The sequence below is a fragment of the Arvicanthis niloticus genome, unplaced genomic scaffold (assembly GCF_011762505.2).
Source record: "Arvicanthis niloticus isolate mArvNil1 unplaced genomic scaffold, mArvNil1.pat.X pat_scaffold_482_arrow_ctg1, whole genome shotgun sequence".
In the NCBI taxonomy this organism is placed as follows: Eukaryota; Metazoa; Chordata; class Mammalia; order Rodentia; family Muridae; genus Arvicanthis; species Arvicanthis niloticus.
The window spans coordinates 52,243-62,895 of record NW_023046116.1 but is presented as its reverse complement, the minus strand read 5'-3'; the positions used below and the strand labels follow the sequence as shown (position 1 = coordinate 62,895).

Here is a 10,653-nt window from a genome sequence, read left to right as displayed (position 1 = left end):
GTAGAACTGTTCCTAGTTTCTTGAAAAACAGCCAAATTCATTTCTCAGGTACTTGTACAAGTTTGCACTCCCACCAGAAATGGAGGAGAGTTCCCTTGCTCCACATAGTCACCAGCATGTGTTAGCACTTGAGTTTTTACCTTAGCCATTTTGATTCATGTAAGATGAAAGCTCGAGGTCATTTCAATTTTCATTTCCTTGATGACTGGGACAGCTAACATGCCTTTAAGTGCTTCTAAGCCATTGGAGAGCCATTCCTTTGTTGAAAATTCTTTGATTAGCACTATACCTCATTTTTTTTTATTCCACTATAAAAGACATCTATGTTTACTTATGGACAAGCTTTAAAAAGATGTCATTTTGGTTTTCAACACATACAAACAGTTATCAAAATCTCAAATAAAAACGCTGCAGTGGCTCAGACCTTGGCCTGCTATATTGCGTGCACAGCTCCTCAGATCCACCCACGTAGACACCGAGGCCCACGGAGCTTTTCCTCCTGTGATTCAGGCTGTCATGCATGGGCTGCCCCTACGTTGCCGAAGGGTGTTGGGCGAGCGGGTGGTTGGCTGCTCTAGTGCTAACAATGCAGGTAAGGTTAGCTGGCTTAGCATGGAATCCAACAGAAAGCTGAGCTGCATGGTGATCCCTTTCAAAAGGCTTCATGGGAGTCTCTCCTTTTGTAGAGCACGATATGAGCTTTTTAAAAACTCATTTAAAAAAAAAAAAAAGAATTGATCATCCACAGGCTTCATGATAAACAGAGGCTGAGTTTTAATAGCTCTTTAGCTATCTAAGATTAATGCCTGATTATCCTGTCTTTTCCTTACTCTAAGTTTGATTTTGTTTCTAGGGCCAAGAAGCTCAAGAAGGGTTCATAACCCTATCCTTAAATGTCTGCTCAACACAGAGTGAGGAAACTAGAACAGGAGAATGAAGTCTCCATTGTCTCTTAAGTCAACCAAGTCAACTCAAGATAATCACACGCGTGTTTGCCGCTGTTAGAAACTGTGTTCTTTCCAAATAGAGGAATATTTGTTCTACCGGGGAGGCTCTACCCCACTTTTTGTTAAGTATTTGCTTAAATACAGGTCTTCTGACCCTTTTGTTCGAGTATAGTTTTTAGTTTTAAGAGACTGCACCATGAACCCAATTTGAGAGATGGTATTGAATTGGCCCAGTGAGTGCTTCGCCCTGCACTGTTGTGTCATGCTGGGTTCTAGGACGTGAAGGAGAGTTTGACACTGGCACTGGAGTAACCCTCGTCACTCCCAATACTCTGCAGGCTACTGTGGTCGTCAATGTCACTGATGCTGGTGGTACTGATGCTGTCCACTTCTCCATGGGAGAACTCTGTGTCTTCAACATCCACTTCCATCTCCTCTCACTCTGAATCTGAATCTGAAGAGATGGTTGATCCAATGCTGTCCATTCGTATCTGCTCCATCTCCTGAGGACCCTGCAGCTGTTCCAGTCGCCGCTTTAAAAATCTCTGTTCTCGTACCAAGTTCTCAAGCTGGTGCTGGCTCTTCCTTTCAGCTTCTTCAAGTTTCTTGATGTGTGCTTTGGCTTTGTTGAGCAAACCGAGTGTCTTGTGCCTGGTGCAGTCTGGGCCCAGCGGGATCAGAACTTTTAAGCGTTCTAAACACAGGCGCAGGTGAGCTCGTCGGTTCTTTTCCAACTCATTGTGTGTAGATGGGTTGGCAGTGCTGGTGTTGCTGCTCCCGCTGCTGTTTCTGTGCCCGGCTCAACCTCTGTGGGGGCTTTGAATGCTGTAGCCGCTCGGCATGGAGGGGAATGATGAGGCGGAGCCATGTTCACACTTTTTGTTTTCTTTCTCGATCTGCTCCAGGTAGCTGGCTGCCTCGAGCCGAATCTGCACGTTCTGCAGAAAAGTGTTGATGTGCTTGCTTCTCCATCGAGTTCTTGCTGGTGTTGAAAATGTCCGAAAAGGGGCACCGGGGCTTGGCTCCCGCCAGCTCCTCGGGCTGCGCCGGGGGCTGGGGCGCGGCTGCGGCCGGGGGCAGGCCAGGGGCGCAACGGGGACCAGCCCGGCTCCCTCGCAGCGGCCTCCTTGCGCGGCCGCCCACGTTTGCCCATGGAGGCACGGGGGTCCGCCGAGCTGCTCCTGCTCCCGGGCTGTGCGGCGGGCCAAGCTGTGGGTCCCCTGGGACACCCGGCCTGCTGGAGTCTCTGAAGCACCGGGGCAAGGAGCCGGCCTGACTTCCCGAGCCTCACTGTGCGCGGTTGTGAGTGTGAGTGTGAGTGTGTGTCGCTCTCGCAGTGTGAGTCTGTGTGTCTATACCTCATTTTTAATTGAGTTATTTGGTTGGTTGGTGTCTAGTTTCTTGAGTTCTTTATATATTTTGGATATCAACCCTCTGTTGGATGGAGAATTGAGGATTGAGAATTTCCCAATCTGCAGTCTGCCATTTTTTCCTATTGATGGTGTCTTTTGCCTTACACAAGCTCTTCAGTTTCATAAAGTCCCATTTATTATTGTTAATCTTAGTGCCTGCGCTGTTGGTGTTCTGTTCAGGATGTTGTCACAGCACAGTGCCAATATTTTCAAGGCTATTTCCCCTACTTTCTCCTCTATCACACTTAGCATATGTGGTTTTATCTTGTGATCTTTGATCCACTTGGACTTGAGCTGGGTGATAGATACAGATCTATTTGCATCCTTCTATATATCAACATCCAGTTGGACCAGCACCATTTGTTGAAAATGCTTTATTTTTTCCATTATATAGTTTAGGCTGTTTTGTTAAAAATCAAGTGTTCATGGGTATATGGATTTTCTTCTGGGTCTTTGATTGAATTTCATTGATCAAAACTGGCTGTTTTATGCCAATATCGTGTGGTTTTTATTACTATTCTCTGTAAAACTGTTGGGGTCTAGCCTCGACACAGGGTGAGAGTTCTCAACTGGGAGCAGGGATATCTGGAAGGCACATAATAAATGTATACACACTACTTTTGAGGTACAAACTGACAGGCAATTCTCTCTCTCTCTCTCTCTCTCTCTCTCTCTCTCTCTCTCTCTCTCTCACCTTGAGGCTGCACACACTCTGAATTCTCTTGTGCACTCTGCTTTTCTCCTGTGTGTGTTTTTCTTTTCTTGAACTCCCACACTGCTACATGTTGGGAGCCAACTTTTAGCAGAAAGTGGCTAGAAAGCAGCTATCCACATGCTATCCACACCATACATGCCTTCAAGGCGCACGTGGTATCTATGCCTGCAAGGCGCAAGGTGCTCCTGCTATCCATGCCTGTAAGGGTTACATCATATCCACGTGCCTGTGCATCTCTTCCCCTTATCTCCTCTCTCTCTCTCTCTCTCTCTCTCTCTCTCTCTCTCTCTCTCTCTCCCCCCTGACCCAAAGACCGGAGCAGCAGTTACAGCCGGGCAGTGGTGGCACACGCCTTTAATCCCAGCACTTGGGAGGCCAAGCCAGGCAGAGCAGAGCAGGTCGAAACATTTTTGTTATAGTAACTAACTATTCAGGCATTGTTAAGTCTTTTGTCTCTAGCCAGGCAGAGCGGAGCAGGCCGCAACATTTTTGGCACTCAATGAGAGGCAGAGGGAATGAGAGACCCAGTGAGGGACGTTAGGAGAACATTAGGATGTTAGGAATGAGAGACCCAGTTAGGATGTTAGAAGGATCTGTGGATTGCTGCAGGAATCTACCGCCTCGAGAAAGGTATAATGAAAATGGGGCAAGAAATAAGTCAGCCTGAACTTAACTCTCTGTTTTTTGTTTTGTTGTTTGCTGCTCACGTGTGTTAATTGCCTGCTTTTGTTTCAATGTTTGAATGTTGTCTTTCATGTTCAAAATAAAAAGAAACGTATATATCCGAAATTAGAATCCAAAAAACAACCAAAGGTTGATGACAATTTGTCAGAGCCAGATTGTGCCGACCTAGAGGAAGAGGCAGTTAAATATTATGACCATGAAAGGCCCTCTCCCAGTGCACCTCCACTTCCAGAGGCTCCCATTGTCATGGAAGATTCTGTTATGTAATCTCCTCAGGGAGTAATCGGCACTGAAGATGTTAAGGACAAGAGCACCATGGAGTTGGAAGGGCAGGATGAAAGCCAAGAAGACGATTTAGAAGATGCAGATACCCAGGAGGGAGATATGGAAAGTGAGCCATATAATGATGAAGAATTTGAGGGTTCTAAAGACAAACCAGATACCTCTTCTAACAAAAATAAAGATTCAATAACAATTGTTGAAATCCATCCCACAGCCAAGCACCAATTCCTAACATTATTAATGAAATTTTGTTATGCTTGTAGACAGGAGGCTAGCGTAACTGTCCTATGAGAGGCTCTACCCAGCAGTTGACTGGAACAAATAAAGATAACCACAGTAAAACATTGGACTGAGATCAGACACTCAAATGAAGAAGTTGGGGAAGGATTGAAGGCTCTGAAGGGGACAGGAACTCTATAAGAAGACTAACAGAGTCAACTAACCTGGACCCTTGACAGTTCTCAGAGATTGCTCTTGGGTGTATTTTAAAGTGTGTTAACAGACTGGAGTTTGAGGGAGGGGCTTACCTGGTGTCCCTAGTGCCACCAAGCCTCCAGAAAAGCAGGCAGAATTGTGGAGGAAAAAATGGGGCACAGTGTATGGTGTAAAGTCTACCCACTGTTGGGGGTACTTTAAGGAAAAATTGGGCGACAGGCTTGAAGAGGTAGGAGCTTACCTGGTGTCCCTAGTGTCACCAAGCCTCCATAAAGGCAGGCAGAATTGTGGAAGAAAAATGGGGCACAGTGTATGGTGTGAAGTCTACCACTGTTGGGGGTACTTTCAGGAAAGTTGAGCGACAGGCTTGAAGAGGTAGGGGCTTACCTGATGTCCCTGGGTCTGTCAGGACTTTGGGAAGCAAGCAGAGTTGTAGATGAGAAATGGAGCACAGGATATGGAGTACAGTTTACTACTGTTGGATGTTGAGGGTAAAGAGCTGGGGGTGGGGGAGTGTTACATGGTATTCCTGGTGAGAGCAGGCCTCCAGGAAAGTCAGAAAATGTATAGGGCAAGAAATGGAGCACTGGGTATAAGGTGCAATTTACCACTGTTGAGTACTTTCCTGGGGCTTGATATGGGAAGGGGCTTACTTGTTGTCCCTGGGGCCTGCAGACCTCCTGGAAAGCAGAGTAAGGACTCGGAATATGAGGTACAGTTTACTGCTGTTAGATGTGCTTTCAGGTGAGTTGGTGGGGTAGAGGCTTGGGGATGAACCACTTACTTGGTGTCCCTGGTACAAGTGGGCCTCCAGGAAAGCAGGCAAAGTTATAGAGTGGTAACTGGAGCACAGGGCGTGGGGGTGCACTTTACCACTGCTGCGTATGCTTGCAGGGGAGTTGGTGGAACAGGGCTTAAAATCCCTATGAAAACTATATGTGCTCTTAACCAATAAGCTGTGTCTCCAGCTCCTCATTAATTATTTTAGAAGCTGTGTCCCCATAACTCTGATAGTTCAGTTATGAAATAAACACAGTTTTGAAGAATAAGTGAGTCAGTACAATAGATGGACTGTATTTTGAAGGGGGTGATGACTGACCCTCTGTGTCTCCTTGCAGTTTTTGAAGACAGTGCCTGTCACAATGATCCCACTTCTGGTTTATGCATTCCTTTTTTTAATGTTTCCAGTGATGCAGTTTGGTGAAGTTCATATGTGTCGTGAATTACTACAGATATTTAAGGCATTTCCTAATTGAATAAAAGCAGCCTGCTCTGGAGGTGCTCACCTACAGTCTCAGCACTTGGGAGACAGAGGTGGAAGGATCAAGAGTACAATGCATATTGAGTTTTATCAGATGCATATTGAGTTTTAGGCTAGCCTCAGCTACAGTAGCCTTCAAAAACAAACTACCATTTTAACAACTGAAGTACAAAACATTCTGTATTTTGTCAATCAATCAATGAAGGAAAATAACTTGGCAAAATTCTGAGTAAAAACTGTTGGAAATAGACTTTCTCATTTATGTTATTCCTACCGTGCAATGCTGAACTCTTTGTAGTATCACTGTGATACTATAAGTGAGTGTGTCACTTTTCCTGTGTTCATGTAATACAATGCAGAAAGGTCCAACTATTCTTACGGTTAAAAGGAAAACAGAAGATATGTGGATTTACAGGAAGAAATAAGGCCCTCTTTGGGGATGGCATGAACATCTCTGTGGAAGGATCTAATGAGGCTAAAAACAGAACCAGAACTGAAGTGACTTGGCCAAGGTCCCTGGTGTGTAACAACTTCCCCACTGTGGTGGAACCAGATATGTGAAAGGGATCCCAGCACAAATGGTTGTCTCTGCTGATCTGCAACCCTCCGATAGTGTCTTTAACCTCTCTTACACTTGTGTTAAGTGTCCATTATATTCGCCATCCCTGCTCAGTCAACTGTGTGTTCAATTCCTGATTACTCAATTATATATTATTACAAGAGTGTCAAATGCCATGAGGCAGCTCCAAATGGAACAAGTTGAAGAGCAACTGTAGGGGAGAGGAGTTTATATATTACATGGAATTTCTGAGGCCGCTGCACAAAAGGGACATTTAATCAACATAATTGAAGGTGGTGAAGGGAAAGAGACATGAATGAGTGAAATGGAAAACTACTCCAGGTGAAATGACAATTTCATGGGCATGGAAAGTGCAGAGGTAGCCTAGATGTGACAGGAGGTGACTGGAAGGCAGTGTGAAGCAGATGGCAGGGAAGGGAGGTGAAGATAGTCAGAAACCAGGTTACAGAGAAGACTGAGCACACAGTGGTGCTCTGTTGGTCACTCTGGCACTTTAGCTGTTTTTTGAACAAAAAGAAGACATGTTAAGAGTATTGGCACAGGACAGAGTAATCAGCCCTTAATAATCTGCATCACTAGATCTGTCAGATGATCCTATGCCAGAAGGCTGAAGATCAGATGCTCTAAGGTTTTGTAGTATAGGGACTGTCCAGGTGTTCAGAGGTCTCTATAAATTGGCTAAGTTTTAGAAGCTATGCTTTGTGCTTCCCATAATTTCATTTAACTCAATCATTCTGGATTTCTGACGGGGTGACAGACTTATAATCTCATAGCCAATCCTGGCTATTTACTTTGAGAGAAAAGATTTGAGAGGATGTTTTTCAGCTGACATTCATTCTGAAGCCAAGAAAAAAGCCAGGTTCAGAACTAAGTCTTTTAGTTAAGAGGGATGACAGAGGTTCTGGTTAGACAACAAAATGATGGACTAGGTATTGGGTCTATCTTGTACCTTAGTGACACAAATTGGTATAGTTACATTCTAATTGTATTTTAAGAGAAAAGGTTTATTTTAACAGGAATGGTAATATGTAGGAGGAGCTAAGATGGGAGGGGTAAAGAGAGGAAGAGGAGGAGTAAGGAGAGGAGGAGCTGGGTAACAAGAGGTGGGAGAAAACATGGAGGTGTATGTTCACGTGTCTCCACCAGTCAAAGATAGTTGATATATTTAAGTTGGGTATTGGGTTAACACTTCTGATTGTATGAGCATCTTGTAATTGAACATTACCAAACTTATAAAGCCTTTGATTAACATTTTAAAAAATTGTATAAAAGCAAAAAGGAGAAAAGAGGATGGGATAGAGGTTTTCTAGGGAGGGGAAATGGGGAAAGAAGATGGCATCTGAAATGTAAATAAAATATCCAATAAAAAAGAAAGTGAAAAAAAGAGTATTAGCACACCTTTTGGCTGGGTCAGATACCTGGCTGGTCTGCTCTGTGATGACACCTTATCCTGAACCTTCCTAGAGCAACTGGTAAGAACCCTCCCCCACAACCCTATGCCCCAGAACCAAAACTAAGTGCCTGAGGCACTCTGTACCCATCACCCACCCAAACTCTGCCCCTCTGGAATACCACTCCCCTTCTGCCCCTTGCTTGGTCCTTTTGGCTGGGACAGACACCTAGCAGTCTGCTTGTGTGAAGACACCATATCCTGAACCATCTTAGAGCAGTAGAGGAACCACTGCACTCAGAGCAGCTGAGGAACCACTGCACTCAGAGCAGCAGGATTTCAGAGTCCCTGAGGAAGCCTGAGTCCCAGGAGCTCTTCCACCCAGAAGCTCAGGATCACAGGATCACAGAGACATCTGAACTCTGAGGAGTTCTGACACAAGCAAGATAACTGGAAAGACAGGCTCCAGTCAGAGACAGTGAATGCAGGTAGCACTAGAGTTAAGATGGTGAAAGGCAAGCGCAAGAATATAAGCAATAGAAACCAAAGTTACCTGGCATTATCAGAACCCAGTTCTCTTACCATAGCAAGTCCTAGACACCCCATCACACCAGAAAAGCATGATTTAGATTTAAAATTACTTCTCATGAGGATGATAGAGGACTTTAAGAAGGATATAAACAACTCCCTTAAAGAAAAACAGGAGAACACAGGTAAACAGGTAGAAGCCCTTAAAGAGGAAACACAAAAATCCCTTAAAGAATTGCAAGAAAACACACCAAACAGGTGAAGGAATTGAACAAAACCATCCAGGACCTAAAAATGAAAGTAGAAACAATAAAAAAAAAAACTTCAAAGGGAAACTACCCTGGAGGTAGAAAACCTAGTAAAGAAATCAGGAGACATAGATGCAAGCATCACAGAATACAAGAGATAGAAGAGAGAATCTCAGGTGCAGAAGATAACATGGAAAATATTGACACATCAAAGAAAATGCAAAATGCAAAAAGCTCCTAACCCAAAACATCCAGGAAACACAGGATACAGTGAGAAGACCAAACCTAAGGATAATAGGTACAAAAGAGAGTGAAGATTCTCAACTTAAAGGGCCAGTAAATATCTTCAACAAAATTATAGAGGAAAACTTTCCTAACTTAAAGAAAGAGATGCCAATGAATATACAAGAAGCCTAAAGAACTTCAAATAGACTAGAACAGAAAAAAATATTCCTACTGTCACATAATAATCAAAATGTCAAATACACAAACCAAAGAAAAAATACTAAAAGCAGTAAGGGAAAAACGTCAACTAACATATAAAGGCGGAACTATCAGAATTACACTAGATTTCTCACCAGAGACTATATAAAAGCCAGAAGATCCTGAAGTGATATCATACAGACCCTAAGAGAACACATATGCCAGCCCAGACTACTATACCCAGCAAAAACTCTCAATCACTATAGATGGAGAAACCAAAATATTCCATGACAAAACCAAATTTACACAATGTTTTCCCACAAATCCAGCTCTACAAAAGATAGTAGGTGGAAAACTCCAAAACAAGGAGAGAAAGTACAACATAGAAAAAGCAAGAAAGTAATCATCCAACAAGTCCAAAAGAAGATAGCTATACAAACATAACTCCACCTTTAATAACTAAAATAACAGGAAGAAACAATTACTTTTCCTTAATATATCTTAACATCAATTGACTCGATTTCCCAATAAAAAGACATAGACTAACAGACTGGATATGTAAACAGGACCCAGAATTTTGCTGCATACAGAAAACACACCTCAGTGTCAAAGACAGACACTAGCTCAGAGTAAAGTAAAAGTAAAAAAAAAGTAAAAACAAAACAAGTTTCCAAGAAAAGGGTCCCAAGAAACAAGCTGGAGTAGCCATTCTAATTTCAAATAAAATTGACTTTTAACCAAAAGTTAACAAAAAAAAGTAAGAAAGGACACTTCATACTCATCAAAGAAAAAATCTAAGATGAACTCTCATTCTGAACATCTATGCTCCAAATGCAAGGGCAACCACATTCATAAAAGAAACTTTACTAAAACTCAAAGCACACATTGCACCTCACACAATAATAGTGGGGGATTTCAACACAACACCCACTTTCAGCAATGGACAGATCATGGAAACAGAAACTAAACAGAGACACAGTGGAATTAACAGAATTTATGAACCGAATGGATTTAACAGATATCTATAGAACATTTCATCTTAAAACAAAAGAATATAACTTTTTGTCAACACCTCATGGTACTTTCTCCAAAATAGACCGTACAATTGGTCACAAAGCAGGCCTCAACAGATACAAAAATATTTAAATAATCCCTTGCACCCTATCAGATCACCATGAACTAAGGCTGGTCTTCAATAATAACAAAACAACGGAAAGCCCACATACACATGAAAACTGAACAATGCTCTACTCAATGATGACTTTGTCAAGGAAGAAATAAAGAAATTTAAAACTTTTTAGAATTTAATGAAAATGAAGGGTCATCATACGAAAACTTATGGGACACAATGAAAACAGTGCTAAGGGGAAAACTCATAGGTCTGGGTGCCTACAAAAAGAAACAGAAGAGAGCATATGCTAGCAACTTGACAATACACCTGAAAGCTGTAGAACAAAAAGAAGCAAATATGCCCCAGAGGAGTAGACAGTGGGAAATAATCAAACTAAGGGCTGAAATCAACCAAGCAGAAACAAAAAGAACTATACAAATGATCAACAAAACCAGGAGCTGAGAAAATCAACAATATAGACAAACCCTTAGCCAGACTAACCAGAAATCACAGAAACATTCTCCAAATTTATAAAATTAGACCTTAAAAGGGAGACATAACAACAGAAACTGAGGAAATTCAAAAGGTCATCAGATCGTACTACAAAAGCTTACACTCAATAAAACTGGAAAATCTG

General features: G+C 42.6%; 1 pseudogene; it reads right to left on the bottom strand.

Annotated features, from left to right (window-relative positions):
- Window positions 1-320: 320 nt before the first annotated feature.
- LOC117702127 (max-interacting protein 1 pseudogene) lies at window positions 321-2,100 on the bottom strand (annotated as a pseudogene).
- Between the last annotated feature and the right edge of the window lie 8,553 nt (window positions 2,101-10,653).